Source organism: Lichenostomus cassidix, chromosome 3, assembly GCF_008360975.1.
Source record: "Lichenostomus cassidix isolate B80296 chromosome 3, HeHo_3.0, whole genome shotgun sequence".
NCBI classification, from domain to species: Eukaryota; Metazoa; Chordata; class Aves; order Passeriformes; family Meliphagidae; genus Lichenostomus; species Lichenostomus cassidix.
Window position 1 is genome coordinate 24,118,734 of NC_139483.1, and position 20,365 is coordinate 24,139,098.

General features: G+C 40.5%; 1 long non-coding RNA gene across 7 annotated transcripts in view; it reads right to left on the reverse strand.

Moving 5' to 3' along the window:
• LOC146439295 (uncharacterized) overlaps window positions 1–20,365 on the reverse strand; it is a 55,375-nt gene that overhangs the window by 27,113 nt on the left and 7,897 nt on the right. For 4 of the 7 annotated variants that reach the window (XR_014850743.1, XR_014850740.1, XR_014850739.1 and 1 more), the window contains exon 2: window positions 9,006–9,105. This is a non-coding gene — a long non-coding RNA (uncharacterized LOC146439295). Of the gene's footprint in view, window positions 1–2,945; window positions 3,241–9,005; window positions 9,106–20,365 lie in introns of those variants that run through there. The other 3 variants (XR_014850742.1, XR_014850741.1, XR_014850744.1) reach the window with 1 other exon arrangement.

A 20,365-nucleotide genomic window follows, 5' to 3' on the forward strand; every position in this document is an offset into this window, starting at 1 on the left:
GAATCCACTGCAGGCAGTCTGGGAGATCCTGGGAATTCTGCAGTAAAAAATGGCAACTTAGGAGTCCCTAATGACCAAGTAACCCTGAGTAATATACAGCCAGTACAGCTCTCCTTGTCAGAATTTAGATATCTGTGTTTATGTCATCATCACAGGCATCTCAGTGGACAACCTGATTTTTAATATTAAAAATTCTGACACAAATATCCTTACTTATCCCAAGGTAACAGAGGCCATAAATACCTGTGCGGCCACACTGCAGAGCCGCACATGGACATGCACATGCAGTAGGTTGTCCCAGACCCAGAGAGAGGTCGAGGGGCTGCTGCTGGCACCGAGGAGGCAGTGAGGCTGCACCTTTGCTTACATCTGAGAACAGAAAGGGAACTCCTTTCCTCTCCTACTTGCCACTAGATCCCCCCCTGTTCTGGCCTGACCTCTAACCCTTCTTGCTGCCCTATCCATGCAGCATAAGAAATCAATTCTGTCCACAATCCTGAGGAGGTTTTGAGGCAGTACTGCCCCTACACACATGTACACCTATTTGTGCCCATGCTCACAGCGGAGCAGGAACAGAGCGCCACGCATAAAGGAGACAAAAGCCCACAATCAGAAATCAGGTAGAAAATAGCATTAACAAATCTATTTTCTACTTTGACGGACTTAAGGAGGAAAGACATTTTCAGAGATAATAGAAGGTGATTAGAGACTAACAGGCTTTTGAACCAAACCTCCATTTAACTTTGCACTCATCCCTTGGCACTTATTTTCTGAAGCTCCTGTACAAGTATTTTGATCAATACTTCTGACTAAACACAGCCATCTGCAATGTTATTGTTTACAGCTAGATAAATCACATACTCTACCTTTACAGTGAGTTGACAGAAATAGCAGTTCTGGGGTACCACTCATCTTTCGTTAAAGATCCCTAATAAGAACAGTGAACATCCTATTAAATAAGTTTTGCCTCAAGGAGCCTGTTTTCTCTAAGGTCAAAAGCCAGACCCAGGTAACCTTGCCTGCAGAGGAAAACAGTTCAATTTTACACTTTATGACATTCATTTAAGCAAAATTTTGAGGAAAACATTCTTAAATGAATGAAGTAAAATTGCAGTACTGTAAATTAAATTAAAAGTACCTCTCTTTTATATACCCTGGACTCACAAGAAATCTTGCAGATGCTTTTGATTTTTTTCTATCATTTTATATATATATAAAATATATATATATTATATTATCATTTTATATGATTGGGGGCGGGAAGCTCTGTGGTGTTTTGGGGTTTTTTTTCCCCCTTCTCTAGAAGAGAGATCAGGACTCATATCACATGGTATTATAGAAAGGCTTAAACAGATAAAAAAATCAAAAGGAAAACAGAGCTGCAGCAATGGGTAGTTTCTCAAGGTCACCTGACAGGCTAGTAGTAGGACTGGAAGTTGAGCTCCTGAGGCCCCACAGAACCCTCTATCTGCAAACTATCCTCAATTCCTACTATCACTAAGCCTTTTAAATCAGGGCTTCATGCTCATCATCCCCAAAGTGATACAGTGATAAGACTTCTTTTAAAGGCAAGAAGCACTTCATCCCTGCCGGGGGAGTAGCAAGGCTCTTGAGAGTGTGATATTTCAATGCAAATGGGCTGTGGCTCTGGGACATAAACAACACACTCCTCACAGTGAGCAACAACAGGTCAGCACACTGTGCAATGGGAGTCATCATTATAACTTCCTGCATACACATGGTAAAAGTAGTGCAGAATGATTCATTTTAATGTGATCAGGCCTGGGTCTAGGCTGTAACAGGTCCTGTTTGTCAGTTCTTGCTTAGGCTCAGTACAAGAAGAAACTTTATTGCAGGGTCTAGGATGCTCTAGAATTTCTTACTCGTCTGATTTTTGAGGGTAATTTCAGCCTTTTCTATCTATTTTAAATCCCTTTTGGAAAATGCTTATTTAAGAGGATTTGAAATTAAATAGGACAAAATAAAATCTATAGACATTACAAAACAGCACATTATATTATACCTGATCACGTTTTGCTCTCAAGTCATAGGAATTGTGAATACTGGCTTTGCTTGCCAGCTTCTCTGCAACCACCTAGCAGCACTAACTCAGAGTTCACTTGCTGTTAAACTCACACACTATTCTCCAAAAAGTATGTACAACTTCATAAACATGTTTTCTCCTACTTCCAATACAGAATCCTTGTTAGCCTTTTAAACTACATCCATCTTTCAGGCAGAAGGTAAAGGCAACCTGCAGCAGCCGCTGCTGCCCAAACTAATAGGAAAAGGACAATGTTGTTTTCTTTACATTTCTGACATGACACATCACAAAGAAATGCCAGATCAGGGTCAAGTTACACTAAGCTGCACTGTGCTTTTTGGTCTTGTGATGTGACGTAAGCTCTTACAAAGCAATGAAAGAATTGTAATGTAAAGAAAGGCTTTTGAAAGATCTGCTAGAAGGAATTAATTGTTGAGCATGGGAAGAAACTAAGTGCATGGTGTTCCCCAAGAGCTAAGTGCTGGCTCCAAGCAGTGCTCCAGGGTTGTGCCCTGCTGGAATGAACAGACCAACCCACATATCCCATGTCAGCACCAGAGGCCACTCAATGCCACCGGAGAGTGCCAAGTGGCTGCAGGGGACTCTGTTGCCCTGCTGTTTGGGGGTAGTTGCAGTACAGAGACCATGCAGCTCACACTGTCCTCTGCCTCCCCGACTGTGGGATCTCCATTTTGCTCCCCCTTTGGATGACTCAACACTGCCTTTTTTTGCCAGCAGATGATATCTAGTCACTCAGGTCGGATTAGCCAAAGCATTCATCAGACACAGACAAATAGAAGAGAGGCAGCAAAATTGTGATGCTCCTGGCAGAGCACTAAAATAAGGAATGATATGGAGATCTGCATCCTTTCCCACCCTTATATAGTTTTCCCCTCTTTACCTTTAAAGCCAAATATCTCAGATGCTGTATATTCTAAACACTATTACAGCTGGAGTCTCTCAGGAGGCTTATGAGGCAAGGAAACTTAAAGGAGTCAGAGAAAAGCCAGGTGAAAGATGAGATCAGGCAGGAAAAAAAAAGTGAAGGTAAGAAATGAAATCGCAGGACATATCATCCCTAGTAAATGTTTTAAAAGTAAGAATTTTATGCTAATTCCATGCAAACTAGAGGGTAGGGTGAGAACCAAATGCAAATGACACTTGTAACTTCAAGCAGACATCACTGTTATTGTGCAGTCCTGAGTTTAGAAGGGTCACTACCATCCACAGCAATATATGTTTTTTCCTTTATTTTTTAAAGCACTCTATAAACTTCACCAGTTATGGGAGGCACTTTGTACAGCATTGCTCGACATATGGAGGATGGGAGCCCTGTCCTACAAGAGAACTGGGTGCACAGTTCTGAAGATGGTGATGTTTATAGCAGCATTAATGGGGCTTTAGGTGGTGAGGCAGAAGTTGAGAGAGAGAGGGGCTTGGAGAAGAATCAGTTAGCCTGGGCAGAAACAGATGGAAATTATAATGGCAAGATATGTTAATACAGAACCAGTCAAGAACAACACTTATTAAACCTGTTCCTTGTAATACTCTGCATGCACTAAAGTACACTTACTCTTCTGGGAAGAATAAGTAACTTCAAGAAGAAAGTAATCCCAACACTCCTCATGCACACTGGGACAGTGACAATGATTATGGCTGGCAGTATATGGAAGAGAAAGTTTCCTTCTTCTATTTGCACCTTCCATAAGCCCTACAGAGGCAAATCCATATTTGGAAGCCTGTGGAGTAAGATTTTTATTGAGCTGTTTTATCTTCTGCAAACACTGCTCCCTTTCACAGAATAAAAACAAAAATACCACAGGTCCTTATTGTGTGTTTAGATTTAGTTTGTTTTGTTCTTTGTATTTTAAAACAGAAGTGTTTCTTTGCATCTGAGCATTCAAGAGGCCATTAGAAATACATAATGTAGCAGCACACCAAAACTGCACAGTACTGCAACTCCGCAGCACACAGATTGACTAACACCAAACACTTCTCTTCTCCAAAGTTCCCATTTTATAAAATCCTTCAATTTTTCTAAGTGAAGCGTGTCTTATAAGCTTGCTGATATGAAATGCTGCATTACCATCATTCTCACATATTCATATTGCTTCTTAAGAATAACTAAAATTTTCATTTTAATTATTATGAAAATGAGAATACAATTTGAAGCTAGCCAGCAAAATACTATGTGTTATTGCACACAGTGGGTTTTAGTGCTCAAACTTCTTCTCTAACTAGTTAAGAGATCTGATATATGTGCTGAGAAAAAAGAAAAAAAAGAGAAAAAAGAAAAAAGGATTTTAGAAAAGTTAGCTGACTATATTGCAATAAAGCTTTGATGCACATTCACAAGATGTGACTCACAGGGTTTGGGATGCCATTAGGTGGTAGACACTAGAAAATTGCCTTTTTTTTTTTCAGTAGTACTTGTAGGAGTTTTACTGTTTCTATTTCCTAGAACCAAATATTGACATAACAATTACAGGTTATAACCTGCAACAGGATGTATTATTCCACTGCACTTGAGGAATAGCTCACAAATCATAGACCAAATGAAACATGGAACAGAAAGAGAGCATTGCCTTTTTTAAGCCATACAGCTCTTATGCATTCTGGTTTATCCATAAACCAAACCTTTACATCTTCTATGGCCTGCCTTCTGGATTTTTTCGGAATAATCCACAGCCACTTTCTGAAAGGTTCCTTTTCTTATTAAGAAAAGTTTACACTTTTCCTCTCAAATTCTCAGAGGGAAACTGCTGAAGGAAGCATCACACACAGTAATTGTGAGGCTAGAGGGCTGCCCTCTCTGCTACCCTTCACTGCCAGGTCCTTTTCTGCCTGCTGCCTTGGATGGCAAGTTCTGCTGAGCCAGTAGGGTCCTGGGTGCGTGGAGCAGGATGAGCTCCCTGGCAGTACTTGGGATTTGGGATTTTCATGTTGGCTACATGCAGGACCTGCCAGGTGCCCTACAAAGGTTCTGGGGACCATGGTGGCCAATGGGGCTTCCCAGCTGCTCTGTGTTGTGCCCTTTCCCTGCCTCAGCCGTGTTTCTGGAATGCCCCACTCCCCACAGCTCAGGCAGAGAAGAGTCCTGGTGCTGCCTTGCCCAGAGTCAGTGCTGAGGGCCGTGGCCAGCTCTCCATGGTGTCCCTGCATGCCTGGCCTGCTCTCAGGGAAGCTGGGCAAACGCAGCGCGCCGGCGCTCCGGTACATCCTGCATCCTGACAAACGAGTTCATTCCTGCCCACACAGCCAGATCAAACAGTGCTCAGGAAACAATCTGGGATCCATATTAGCACTGGGTACCACTGCCGCCAGAGCAGCACAGAGGGGTGGGGGAGCTCTGCTTCCAGCACATTCCAATTGACAACAGCTGGTCCTGCTCTGCTCCCAGCAGCTGCCTCACCACTGCCCCGCTGCATTGCCTTGCTCTGTGGAAAGCTTTGTTTTGGCTAGGGACGAGCTTGTTGAGCTTTCTTGGGCTCAAGTCTCACACAGAGACTTTCCCTTTGCCCATGGCATGTGACCCTGCCAACTTACAGGCTCACATTCCCAATAAGAAAAACAACAACTTAAAAAAAAAAAAAGAGAGAGGAAAAAAAGAAAAAAAAGTAAGGTTAATTAACCTCAGGTCTGTTCTCAGCAAAGCAAGGCTGCCATGGCTAAGTAATAAAAATAGCTTCTCAATGGTCCTTGTGTCTGTCAGAGTCTCACTCTGTGATCTTTCAGTCAAAACCATGAAAGCAGGAGGGGGAGGAGAGGCTGATTCGCTACTGTCCTTTTCTTGTGCGTGTGTTCCCAAGGCTGCCTGGCTCTGTCCTTCAAATCATCTCCACCAGTAAATCATTTAGCTCAACCTGTCACTCTCGGCCATTGTGAGGAGACAAAAGCTACCCATTTAACCCCAACCATGGCTGATTCACGCGGTGGGGAAGGCAGGCTCACAAAGGAGGCTAGCAGGGAAGGTGGCAGTTGGGTTGGATTTCATGTAGACTGGTGCTGGTTTTCCCTCTACATTTTTTTTCTTTTCACTTTTTTTCCTCCCTTCCCCTCTGTTCTTTTAAATTAGCAGCACCTCTCATACTGGGACTGTTTTTTGAAGACCACATGTTTGTCAACAGAGCTGTTCTGCTTGAGTAATTTGACCTCAGCCTGGCTTCAAAGGTTTGAAAGGGCAAGAAACACACATATCAGCATACATCTCTTACCCCTTTCACCTGGACAGCGTTTTGGACCATTTTTGTTTCTTATAGAAAAAAAAATGTCGTAACAAAACATCTAATTAGTCACACGGAGCCAGAGCTATTTCAGTCAACCTTCTATTTGAGGAAATCTGCACTGCAATTATCAGGTTCATTTCACCTGAAGTATTGCTCTAAACTGTCAGCTAAAACCCTGCTACCTTGACTCATAACCTCTGCCCAAAGTCTGCACCTCAAATGGGTATCTCTTGTGTTGCAACAGGTGGTTGTCTCTGCCAAGCAATCAGTCTGCTCAGATATTTAAAATTAAAAATTAGTCATTTGACATAGAAATCAACTTTTGTTTCTTTCCCATAATGGGCCTGGGCAAAGTTTAATCTTCACATAGCGCCTCCCACCAGCGAGCAACCAAAACCCTGAAAAAATATACAGGCCATCAGAGAGTAACAAATTAACATTGCTGATAGTGAAATAAAATGCATAGAGAAACCAAGCAATACTGAAGATAGATCCAAGATTTATTCCTTTCCCCCACCAAATTCCAGAATATCCCTGGTGAACACAAATCTGCCATGAAGAAAACTGTAATTTATATGTAAAATACACTTGCAAATATCCAGACTTTTGATTTCTAATGATACTGACGTTAATCCAGTAATTCAGTAACTACCAAGCAAGTGCAGCACTTTTTTAGGAACCAAGCACTGAAGTTGACCAAGACTCAGAAACACAAAATATACAATATCTGTGCTTCTCCAGGGATATTTCTGATTTTTGTTGTGCATGTGAGATCCAAGAAATGACTATGTACTGTACATTTTTGTAATCTTTTTTATGTGCCTTTTAACAACAAGCAGTCCAGGATGTGGTTATTGCTTAGTGTGTTAGACATGTTTACTCTCATGTTCGGCATTTAAAATGCCTTAAATCCTCTTTTCACTATGAATTGTGTGTCAAAATGTTGGTTTGGATATCAAATTCTCTCATAACCCTGTCATTAGGAAAAGTCTTTGTCTGCTTGAATCTCTCTTTTGATTCCTTTGTTTTGTTTTTTGTGTTCCCCTGACAGGTCTGTCCTACACCTTTCTATAGCTAACAGGACAGAGCAGAGTTGGGGAAACATGTTTTGCATTACTTAGTTTGCTGTCTCACTGTAAGCTTTCTCACAGATTCCTCTTCAGTGGAGGGTGGAGGGGTGGGAGAGAAAACATGCTTTTCCCTGAGACTGCAGAGTATGTGAATTGTCTTCTCTTTCAACCTATGGGGCAGTCTTCACAGATTTCAACACAAATGGAAGAAATATCTGATTTCCCATTCCATCTGGATTCGGTTTCTTTCTTCCTCTTTGTATAGTTTCTTAGAGACATTATGGAGCTCACTGGAGGGGCTGCTTACATACGACTATGGCAGCTCTGGGCATACTGCCAGAATTTCACTCCAGGAGGCTGCAACAGGAATCTTTAATTAACTTGAACCAAAACACTGAATGGCAAAGAACAAAGGAGTGAGGCTGGAGAAGGAGAGGAGGAAGGGACAGAGCAGAAAATAATGTTTCCCATACTAAAAATCTCCATTTTTGGTCATGGCACGACATGATACATGCCTTATATGTATTTACAATAGCATAGGTAACAATTTCCAACTCCTCTCTTATTCATTACATTTTGCCTTTCTTTCTGCTCATGGAATTAAGATCTCTGATTGACCTTTGTTGAACTGACAGAATTCTCTTGACCCTTATATGAACATATAGCTTGATTACGTGTATCCTCTATAATGTACAACATTCTAAACGTGAGATGGCCAAATCTCTCACATCTTGGGCATTGCAAAACTGCACAGCAATATTGTGAGAGTGCACAGGGGTTACAGATGCTGAACAAGATCCCACTCTGCACGGCATGGTACCACTATGGTATGTCCCTGTTCTCAAAAGTTTACATTCTAAGCATATGCAAGAATTAGATACAGACAGATGAATAACATAACTACTTACTGAAAGAGCATTGTGCATTGTTGTGAAATGTTTTCAAAACAGAAAGGATAACGTTTCACACTCATTTTGCAGAAACATAGAGGATGCAAAGCAGCAGAAAATCAGGCCTGCAATACCTTTCTCACTTGAGCTCAAGGAAATGAGATGAGTGGTTTCTTTGCTGTCCATTTTCTGGTTAGATATGTGTGCAGAGTAATTAGTCTAAATGCAAAACTAATGGTGATTTCATGCAGACTCATTCAAGTGAGTTTGTGATGGAGGCTCCGGTACTGTTCTAGCTAATGAGGTACAGTTGCTCAAATATTTGTAAAAACAAACATAGAAAGGATTTGTACATGCTCAACATGAACCTATTTACGCATTCAAAGGAATATTCAAGTGTGAATTGAGTTGCCAGTTGGTGGCTTGGAGTGTATTATATTTGCATCTTCTGGCTTAATGACATCCTAAAAGAATCCAGTTTGTGGTATCTCTGATGTGAACCAGCACATGGTAGCTGGCAACAAGCAAGAGAGTCTTTAAAAGCACAGTACTGACCCACACAGAAATGCTAATGTCAACATACCCAAATGCCAAGGAATTATTTCCTCCTCAGAAGCATATATACTTTTTCCTATCCTAAATTTCCAAAGAAAATTAAACACAAAAAAACCCAATCTTTAATTTCCTATTTAAAACTGATGTTTGGTATTGCTGCCTAAACATTTATGGGAAAGAAATCACAATTCACTGATCTGTAAAGCAATCATGTACTTACTAGGTACAGTTTGAAAGCTTGATATGGAGATGACTTCCAGAATCCCGTCAAAACAGAAAAGTTTCCACAAATGCCCAAGGTTGTGTCATGGTAGGAGTATCTGCAAAAGAGTTTAAGAATCTTTAAAGTGAATATAACATCTTTGATAAGACCCTGCTCAATTTTACAGAGATCAGGGGGCCTGGGATAAAAGAATTATTGAATATGCCTTAGAGAACTGTCTCCAATTCTTTTGCAGCTACCTTCTTTAGAAGCTGTAATGCACAGAGAGCAGTCTTGAGAAGCTATTTGTAATATATTTTAAATTTCTATTCTTTTCTTCATCTATCAATTTAGTTATTTATTCCTGTATCTATATTTATAACCTTTTTATGTTAGTCTGATTCACATAACATAAAAAGAGCATTCCATGAGCTGTACAAGGACTGCATGTAGACTGAGAATCCAGTTTATATAACAAAATTTCTATCTGCCAAAATACAAATTCTGCTCTGAGGTAGTGTAGCTTAATTACAGAATAGTTAATTCCAAAACATCCAATTAAATTTAATGGCATAAGCGGAAGAATTTCTCTGCCAAGTTTTGTCTCACTATATATATTTTTACATATATTTGTGTGCATAGATAGATACCTATGTGGATGGATAGATACACTATGATGATGATGATGATGACAGATAGATAGATAGATAGATGATAGATAGATAGATGATAGATGATAGATAGATAGATAGATTAGATAGATAGATAGATAGATAGATGATGATACATAATCTGATAGGTAACCAAAACACATCCAGTGAGAAACTGAACATAATTATTGAAACCTGCAAAGAATAAGCATGATACAAGTGTTGTTCTACACCTAATCATTAGTATTCTGGCTCATTCTGGATTACATATGTACTAGAATCTGTTTTAAACATTTAAAGATGCTATATATGCACAATAAAGGCATCATTAGTAATTTCTGGCCTTGCTCTAGCAGATGGATTAATTTTATCAATATAAACCAATCTCTCAAGCAATATAGTCCAACTTCGAAGTGTCTGTGAAATCTTGTGTTGTTATTTACATTCCTAAGAATACCAAAATGAAAAATGGTTTCAAATTCAAAGTGACAGCAGAATAAAACCTTCTGAAATCCTTAATCAGGATTCATTCCTCATGTGATAGTTTCCACTGACAGTAGAGATAGAGCTGAGGCAAAGTTAACTCACAGTATTTTCATCTGACAAATATCCCTGATCGTTTTGTACTGACTGATTTTTAATCGTGCTGAGTGTTCACAATTAAAAGCAAAATTATTGATGTGTACATTAGCAACCTTTCACTTACAAAAGTGACTGTGGGCTATCCTGCTCCATTTTCTTTCACATCAACTTGTGTTGGAATTTAGCAATTCCCTTTTCTAATGAAAATTAGGCCATTTTGAGTGACAAATGGCTGTTAGAAATACTGAATACATGCAGACACAATAAAAATAAAGTTACCATCATTAGAAATGTAAAAGTAATGAAATTACTTGGCTCCAAGAGATCACTTAATGGGAAGACTTTTTTTTACTAGCTGACATATCCCCTTGCTCAGCAAGATTTCATTCCATGGGAGCTGCTCACTGGTGTGCCAATACTGCTTTCCAGTTTGCTCTATGATTACAATTCCCACTAGTTTCCAGCCGTTTCTAAATGAGGCCCAACACTTCTCTACATTAAGGTTCTGCCTTACATCAGACTCCAGCAATTTTCACTAAAAAAAAAAATGAGGGGAATATCTGAGAATTCTTAGAGCAGAATTTAAATTAAATCTCCTTATTAATGATGTATGGATTTCTTTCATTGTTTAGGGGGCCTGTGAGCAGTTGAAAGAAACAAGAAGGCTTTTAGTAATGGGCACTAACAGCACCATTGTCCTTGCATGGAAGCTCTTGGCCATTCAGTGTCACAGGGTCAAAAACAATCCAAGCTCCCACACCAAAGCAGTCTGTAGAAGGCCACACAGACCTCACAACACTGATTCTTTAGAGCTTGGGTGGGTTTCTGTGAGTGATGTGTTAAGTTCAGTATTGAAAAGCAGAGAAATTAATTTTTGCTAACTTTTGCCATCATTCAGACTTCCCAAGCCCATTTTTGATTTTCTGAGTTAGGTTGGAACTAGCTAAAGTGTGAATTCGAATAATTATAAGACAGCCTTCTCTTCTAACACTTTTACTTCTGCCACATTCTCTGTCAAGCACTGGGCATAGTGTTGCTGCCTTGCAAATAATAGTGATAGAAATCATGGAGGTATACAAAGCAGGGGAGGGGGGAGAGAAAACGGTACTAGGAAAGGAATTTGTTTGACTTCATGAACCTTATGAACTGTTGCATTTAATTGCTAAGAAAATATTTTAGTCTCTTTTGATCTGGTTCTCTTCTCCTTTCCCTAGCTTTTGCAATGTGTGACCTGGATGGATGTTTTAAGTTGCAGATGGCAAAGAAGTCTCATGTACTTCAGAGGGAAGCTAACTGCATATCTCTGCATAACTGTTAAATAAACTAAATTCAGCGTTTTGCTGCATTTTCTCAGCCACAATTAATATTAAGTCATACAACTCCACAATATGTATAAGTGCTAAAACATGGAATTTTGCTGTCATGAAGCACAGAATTTATAGTGTTTTGTTGTGTCAGTGAGAAGAATGTGAAAACCTGAGAGCCCAAGTGCTGCTAATATACCAATATTTCATAAAAACTTTTTTCCAAAAAAGCATGCTGTCCTATTCTCATTGTCAGAGAAATGTAATAGGATGGGAGAAATAAAAAGCTTGTCATGCACAAAATACACATCAATATTCCTATTCCAAATGCATGTAGAACAATGTGCTATTTTTCTGAATTTTACCTTCTCATTCATGAAGCTTTACGTCTCGCCTGGCTTCACAACCCCAGCAAGACTTTCTTTTCAGTCTTTATGGTTACCCTATCATGATCTTTACCACATGATTTTGAGAGAGAAGTTTTGTTTCCTGGGAGTTCAGAGATATTACTCTAAACCCAATTTGTTTTCAGCCTCACACAGGAACCGCACAGGAGGCATTCAGAAGCAGTGAGAGCAAAGCTGGTAACAGAGGACTTCTATTTTTGACTGATGTTTTAAAGTAAAGAATGTTTTCCTCGTGTTTTGAGTGAAACTAATGGTAAACCACAGCAGTTCTGCTAGTGTTTTGTACAGTGATGTTCCTAGATGAAGCAAAATTTCTTTGTGAGGGGGCTAACAATACTGCAGGGGGCCATCTTGCTTCACTGAACTGGAACATCCAGTCTTTTGAGAGCACTCACACATTAGGTCGTAAGATTACTCTCACTATAGCAACCACCTCCACTACAATCCTTTTTTTTTTCCTCTCCCGATTTTGTTTTTTTCTTTTTAAAAAGATGACGTTTTATAAATTAACTCTACCACTACCTATTATCCTCCTCAACACCTTCTATCCTTTCTCTTCCAAAACCTCCTTCCTGTTGTACAGTTTCAGCTGTTTTTTTCAATGTTTGGCTGCTGCACTTCAGTTTTTAGAGAGACTTGATTTTTTACAGAAAATTATGTTCTTTATCCTGCAATATCAGTAAAACGACAAATTAAAAAAATCAGCGCACTTATTGATCACTTTGATTCTCACTTTCCCTGATAATTAAGCTTTGTCTCTATGACCCTCTAGTCGAGTGATGGAGCAGTTGTGAATGAATGGTTTCAATCTCATCTATCAGACAAAGTTGCTGCACTATTGAAGGTATCAGAGTAAAAGTTATCAGCTAGTTGGTATAAGAAAAGAGAAAACCTAAATGTCAATGAACAGCTGTCTGTCCAAGTAAGAAAACCTGAAACTGAAGTCTAGGGAAGAAAAAAAAGTAGATCTTCAAGAAGTCTTTAAAAGTCCAAAGAAAGCCGTTTGAGCCTGACCAGATGCATGGAAACTTCTAGGCTTATAGATCCAGTACTCATATCCAAATTCAGCTGCCTATTGAGTGGGGGAAAAGAGCCTCATCTTGCATGAAGACTTACTTGCAGTTAGTCAGATCCATAGGGGCAATGATGGTTACCCTGTCCTGAATATAACTGTTCCTGAATATTAGTGATCCTACAGTCCACAGAGATTCTGCAAGGCAGGAAATGGGACAGAGAACACAATTTATATCCCTGTTTCTATTTGTGGCACAGACATGCAAAAAGCCTATAAGGACATATTTATAGCAAAACACATTAGATAAAGTCCGAGAAAAACATAAACCAGTTATTAAAAAAGGTGAACTACACTGTAAGTATTTAACACAGTGCAGTTTATCCAAATAAAGATTTATCTTTTTGCTGACCTTTCTAGCTGACAAGTGAAATCCTGTTAAGAAACTGTGTCAAAAGAACAAGCTAGACATGTTGGGAGCAGTGTTTGTTTTAACTGAAATATATGGTACATGTCTGACCCAAGTACAGAAAGCAAAAGTCTAGGTTCTGCAAAGCACAGGAGAAGAGGGTTTCTAGACCTGTCACTGCAAGAAGGGAGGGGGCCATTATCTTAGTGGTGAAGTCTGTTTTTATCTCTAGAGAAATAAAAAAATGGGCTAGCCAACTACATATGAGCTGGATTTAGGTTGCCGACCCTTGATTGGATGTTGACAGAAGCTGGGAAAAGGAGGAGGAGGCTTTCTTGGCCTGAATTGTATGTCCTGCCAAAGCTATTTTGAAACTAAGTTGGAAATTTCCTTATGGCACCATATGTGATAACAAAAGTGACCTTATAGGAAAAATATTTGACTTACTGCTTCAGGAATACATACAGCTGTTCTTAAAGCTCAGTATAAAGAGCAAAAGAAAGAAGGCAGTGTATCATACTCTGCAGAACTGCACAGTGCTATGAAGACTTAAAAATATTTTGTCATATATCATTAATATGCAGTATCAAGGCACCTTGGATAAAATACCTAGTGTATTCTTCATTTCATTCTTCCTTTATATGAAATTCTTATGTGATTTTCCATCAAAGGATGAAGCAACAGAAATGGCCCTTTTAGCAAGAGCAATACAGCCTAATTTGGAGCCAGTAATATTAAACTGGAAAGTGTCCTTTGCAGCAATAATCTTTGAAGTTGCTCTATAAATTCAGGGAGTACTTTCTTCACTAAAGCTAATTCTGGCTTCACATATTAATATGCCTGATCAGGATATCACTGTTCCTTTTCCATAAGAGCAGTGCACTGAAATGAGGTGGTTGGCACAGCTGGCTCAGGATCTGGGCTGCCCTCAGCCAGCACAGCCCAGCACAGCAGGAGTGGGGGAAGAGGGAACATTTGCCACCTGACAGAGGAGCTGCCACTGCATGAGTCCAAGCCATCCCCACTCCATCCATAACATAGCTCCATCAGTCCCTGGTACAGGCCACAGATTTTAAATTACATTTAGATCTGGCACTGGCAAATGCTGGTTGCTTCCATATGAAGAACAGTTTGGTGACCTCAAACCATTTTCTAAAATAGAAGCCGCACAGCACAGAGTGATAGCTAATTGGGCAGCCTTAGGGCAGAATCTAGGATGTTTATGACTGTACAGGGTGGTTTATCTATTAACCCTGGAGACTGCCCATGGCAGACAACACTTCAACAGTTGGAAGGGCAGTGTGAGAAAGCTTGTTGCCCTGCACTGGGGCCTGCTGGGTGCTGGTTCTGTGGCTGGACAGAGGTTCCAGTGTCAATGTTACGTTCAGAGAAAGAAATGTCAAAGCTCCAGTCAATAAAGGCTGCTGATCAGAGCAGATCAGAGTCAGGCAGCTTTGGTCAAGCACTAAACTTGGAAGACTTTTCCCCCAAGGGCTTCCCCTTTTGTCTCTAAAACAAAGGAAAGTGAAATGAAAACAAGAAATCCAGACTATATAGCAGTGCATTATGTGACTTAGCCAGCTGTTGCTCTGATACTGTTATTTTTGTAGCCCAGCCTATTTGGACTGAAGGAAAAGCCTAATTCTTCCTACCAAACCTGTTGCTTCTGATAGCTAGACAGGGAAATATATGCTAGCATGATTTTCTTTAGCCTGTGAACCTACACACGTATGATAGGAAGTCTGAGCTGCCAACAATATATAACGGCTGAAAAAACATTTACTATTTATTTACCCCTACTAGCAAAAAAGACTAGTGGGAGTTATTTAGGTACTCATTCATTAGGTGCTTAGTTACTTTTAACACTTCCAAAAGTGCAGAAAGTTATTTACCAAAGATTCAGCTTCAGCAAAGATGCCCTCCAGCCCTGAACTTCCAGCTATTCATCCACTGCTGTTTTAATGAAAGCCAGGCAAATATCTAACAGGGCTGGGGTGAGGCACTTGTGGGGGGAGGTTTGTATTAAAATGCAATACAGCACCAAAGACAGCGATAGACACTAAACAAGAGGAAAGTCTTCTCTCCCTGCACTCATTTAGCAAGCACATGGAAATAATTGTTGGCCCAGAGACACATATCCATAATTCCCATTGTGCTTCGAGAGCCAGCACACCAGCCCTGCACACCCTTACAGAGCACAGAGAGTATTGGAATGCAAATCCGCACACCAAGCATCGGGATTTGCGTAGCCACTGTTCCCACAATGAGCAACATTATCAATTAGAACGAGGCTCCCAGACCAGGTCAGCAGCCATGGAGCTTGTAGGAGTTCATCAGCATGGGAAAGACTTGGAAGCGAAGCAGCTCTCCTGTCTTTAAAATAATTGATTTATTATTCATGTTTGATGAAGCCTGAGTTTAATCCAGTGTGCTAAAATAAGGAGATGTTTGTTGAAACAAGTAAGGGCTACTCGTAAAATTCAATAATGTGCTGTTGATATTTTGATAGACATTAGTTTTTAAAAGGTCATGGACAGTTCAAAGAAATTGTGTATTGCTTCTGACTAGGTCATAAAATGACCAAAGCCAAGAACCGAAGGCTCAAAGCTGTGTGCCACGTCACAAGTTTCTTCTCTGCCCATGAGCCAGACCACTTGAGGTGACAAAAGCAAGTGGGTAGGTGACAGGGCTGGGGAGAGAGGCAGTGATGCTCAGCTCCTGCCAGGAAACATACTGTCCAAGCTTTCCTCTTTTGCCATCACATATGGATAACAGCCAGCAGCAGCTCTCCATCTCCATCCCCAACGGCATTGCCTCCCTACTGCTTTCTGACCCCACATGCTCTGTGTCATGACTGCTTTGGTAACTCACAGATCAGTTTGCCACACTGCCAGCCAATGTGGGCTGTGGAGAAAGATAGAAAGTTATAAGAAAATTATGTGCCGTGGACACAGCTACATGAATCTAAACATAAAATTCCAGAGGTCTTGATCCTAGTCTCTTTTGCTCAAGGCAAGACTGTTTTATCTTTAGAGTCAAAATCAAACGTTTAATAGACTGTGGTTAAATTTTGGTTGGGGGCAGGGAATATTACTGCTTTGACTTGAATCAAGGCTGTGAAAATACTCTAATTTATATCCTCAGCACCAATACACACACATTGTTGCAGACCACACTCAGTTAAGGGGTGTGTCAAAGTCAGCACTTTCATATTCAATGGGGTCCCTCAAACTGGGACCCTTTACTCTCACTGGAAAAACAGGTGACACTTTGGAGAGCACTGTAACAATAACTAATGGAAATAGAAGATTCATACTCTGACCCAGGCTTTGCTAAATTCAGATTAATGACCTCGAGGCATTGCCTAAACTTGATAGACTCCCAGTAGGTGTATTGGAAAGGTGTCAGTGGAAGACTGAAAAACTGTTTTTCACAGAAATACTGAAATAATTCCTAGACTGATAGGGAAATATTGATTTTTTAACTAGAATTCTACTTTCACTGTTCTTTTTAATATCACACCATTTCAAAACAAAAATTAAAAACTGGAAGAAATCAGTTGACACCATGAATATATTTATATATAACACAAGAGAATTTTGAAATTACTATACTGAACTAGGTGTATGTGGAAATATAAAAATAAAAATACTGATGCTTTTTATCAGAAAACAAAACAGGAAATTAATAATGTCAGGTTTTATCATCCTTTCTGACAATAGGAGAAACAGATGTCACAATGAACTCTTCTGGTAACTTTCTAACATGGAGACCATTTTCAACAACTAACAAGAAGCAAAAGCTGTTTGATTTCTCCCACATATTTCTCCCTGCTTCACTAGTACTGCTGTTGCCTCTCTAGATCATAAATTGGAGTTGTTTATAACTTAGAGCTGGGAGGCATCATCAGAGTTGTAAGTTTTCTTGACATAAGGTTCCAAGGGATAGTTTTGCCACCTCCTTCCCAGCCCTCTCTTATTGGTGTGGCACTATGAGTTGAAAACAATGAAATAAAAAATTACCATAGGAGAAATATATTTGTATTTCAACAGGATCTACAAAGTCAGTCACCACTAGGATTTAGCTGTCAAAAATGACCACAGAACCAAAAAGAAGGGCTCTGAACTTAAAGTTAGAGCTTTCTTAGAAGAGTATGATCACACGCATTTCAGAGCACACTGTGGGGCTGTTTGCTCAGAAGCAGTGAAACTCCAGCCTCTGGTAACACGTTAGAGCCCTTACAATTGGTCTATTGTCCTTTTTGCTGTTTACAAACAGCACATGCAACCAGCCAGGTTTAAGCTTGTGTGGAGAAACAGAGTGGTAAACAATATCGCTGATTGTGCTCCAGTATTTGTGGAAGAAGTTGAACAAAGAACTAGCAATTAAAGTTCTACTAATGATAATGCAGTTTGGATACCTGCAATCAAGGTCAAAAAAAACAAACAAACAAACAAAAAAAAAAAAAACCAACAGCAAACCAACCCAAACCCAAAAAACAGTCACAGTTCGGTCTGTGATTTCTTCATTTCCAAGACAAAATATTCTGCACTAGACCCTTGAGTGGTGATTGAGGGTCTACTCTCCCAGCCCACATTTATTCCAAAGGGAACATCCATCCTGGAAAAGCACTTTTGCCTTGGGTTTGTCCCCTCTGTGTCCCACATGCAGGCAGCACAGCTAATCTGCAGCAGTGGACAAGCTCCAACTGAGCACAGTAATGCTACACCTGGCACAAGGATGTGGAACACCTCCCCTAGAAAGCACTGAGGTGTGAGGAATTGCTGCATTCCTTCCTCACCACAGTTTCCTTCCAGAATTTTTTTTTTTTTTTATGCCAGAGGTGTGAATGCTAACCAGCAATTTCAGCTGTATGTTTTTGTAACTTTCTAGGCCTCCTTCACCACAAGTTCATTCAGAGATGGCTGCTGGAATCTCTGCTGTCACTACACTTCCAAGGCCTTATTGTCTTCTCTAAGCTCAGTCTTAATGCCTGTGTAGACTGCAAGTCATACCAAAGGTATTTCAAGTCACTGTTTGTTTTACCAGCTCTCAAAATATTTTAAGGAGCAAGATGGGTTAAAAAAATAATGTAACGAGCCATTAGCAAGTTCTTTCCTCTCCCCCACCCCTAACCTGCAGAATAGAGACCACTGAGCCACGCTGCAAATTAACTGCCATAAAAAAGGAGGGCAAGGGGGAGACAGAGAAGGAAAACATTTTAAAAAATCCACTTTGAGCTTCAGAAAGTTCATTTCTCAAAGGACTATTGACATTGGTGAGGAAAGAAAACACATCAGTGTTTTTAAGGGGTTAAATAAATATCTTCTAGATGAATATTAGGTACCCATTAATGTCTCTCTGTGTAGTCCACCTATCCTTTCATTATCCTATTACCAAAATCGGGGGAGGGGAGAGAGAGAGAGAGAGACTTTCCTTTTAATTTGCTTTGCACTCTGATGGTTGAAAACAAGGAAAAAAAAACTTTTCTGGCTCTTTTGAATGAATGGTCAAAGGTACCTTTGCGGCTCCTTCACAGGGTGAACTAATCTGTGACAAGTGTAGCTAATCTGATAAGGCTGCTGCATGTGCGCTAATGTGCTAATATGGGGGATTCAGAGCAGCCAGCGGTCGGGAAAAACCTCCTCTTCCTAAATGGGCCCTCGCCTGCAATAGCCCTGGCAACATATGCGCATTTTAACACCCGCTTAACAGGGACACAATGCGCTGGCCTTTGTTGCGCGACACAGAGGCGCGATTCCCATGGTGGGAATTTCTGCCTCACAGGCGACATTCTTTCAGATGGGATGCAGAGGCTGGTGGCCTGGGACGGCCCGGAAAGGTTGCGGGGACGTGTGTGAAAGGAAAGCCCCTCCGCCTATTCCTGTGCTGAAAAACCTGGGTATTTCCATCGTGTGTCTTGGGTATGGAGAGGAAGAGGCAGAGAAAGGTAGGAAGTAGGGAGGAATTGGTTTTAAAATGTTGGATCAGGTCCTTAGCTGGCATAAAATCAGCTCCTGGATTATGGTGCTTTATCTAAAAGAGAAGTTGACACCAGTTTGTAATGGTGTGATATGCTCTATTTTGTATATTTCCCTTGGAAGAAAATCCCTGAGTTTTCCACTGGAAAGACTAAATGACATTTTCTTGTGCCCGTGTTTGCTTTACTGCACCCTTAGGAAAATCTGTGTGAGGATCAGCAACTTACTTTTAGCCTAGACCATGCAATAGGGAAGGACTTCACGGACACTGAAAGCCAAGGAGACTTCAATACTGGTCATGGTTGTGGTGCTCTCTGGTCAAATGCGTGCCCTGCAGACTGCTCTGGATCCTGGTGGGTTCCCAATGTTCCTTTGTTTTCAGATATCCCTTAGGCTAGTGCCAAATGGATATGAGAGTGTGAACCAAGGTCTGTCTGGTGACAGTCTACTCAACTTCTTGTGCGTGGGGAACAGACCAGGACTTGCCAACCACACTTTCTTGTGTGCCTTCTCTGCTTTCTGCTATGGCTGGTGTCAAAACAGCACAGTTACCATGAGCTTGACAAAAGCACACAAACAATGAAAAAGCACAAAACAAAATACAAAAAAATCCATTTAAACATAAGAGCAAAACTTTTTTTTTTTTTTTTTACCATGAAGGAGACCAAACACTGGAGCAGGTTGCTCAGAGAGGTTGTAGAGTTTCCCCTATTGGGAGACAAAACCTAAGCAGACAATGTCTTGGCCAAGCTGCTCTAGTTGACCCTGCCTGACCCAGGCTGGCTGAGTTGATCTACAGAGAGCTCTTCCAACCTCTTATTCTGTCACTGTCACTCCATGAGCTCAGCATATTCCCCATCCACAAATCTCTTTCCAGAGTTATTTTGTTTGACTGATGACACAACAACAAAGGGAAAGCCACACCAATATTAGCGCCTTCTATTTCAAACAATATTCCTGCTTTATCGCAATAAAAAAGTAGAACTCTAGTGACACCCCAGCTGCAAATATATCCTCACAAAAGTGCTCAGAC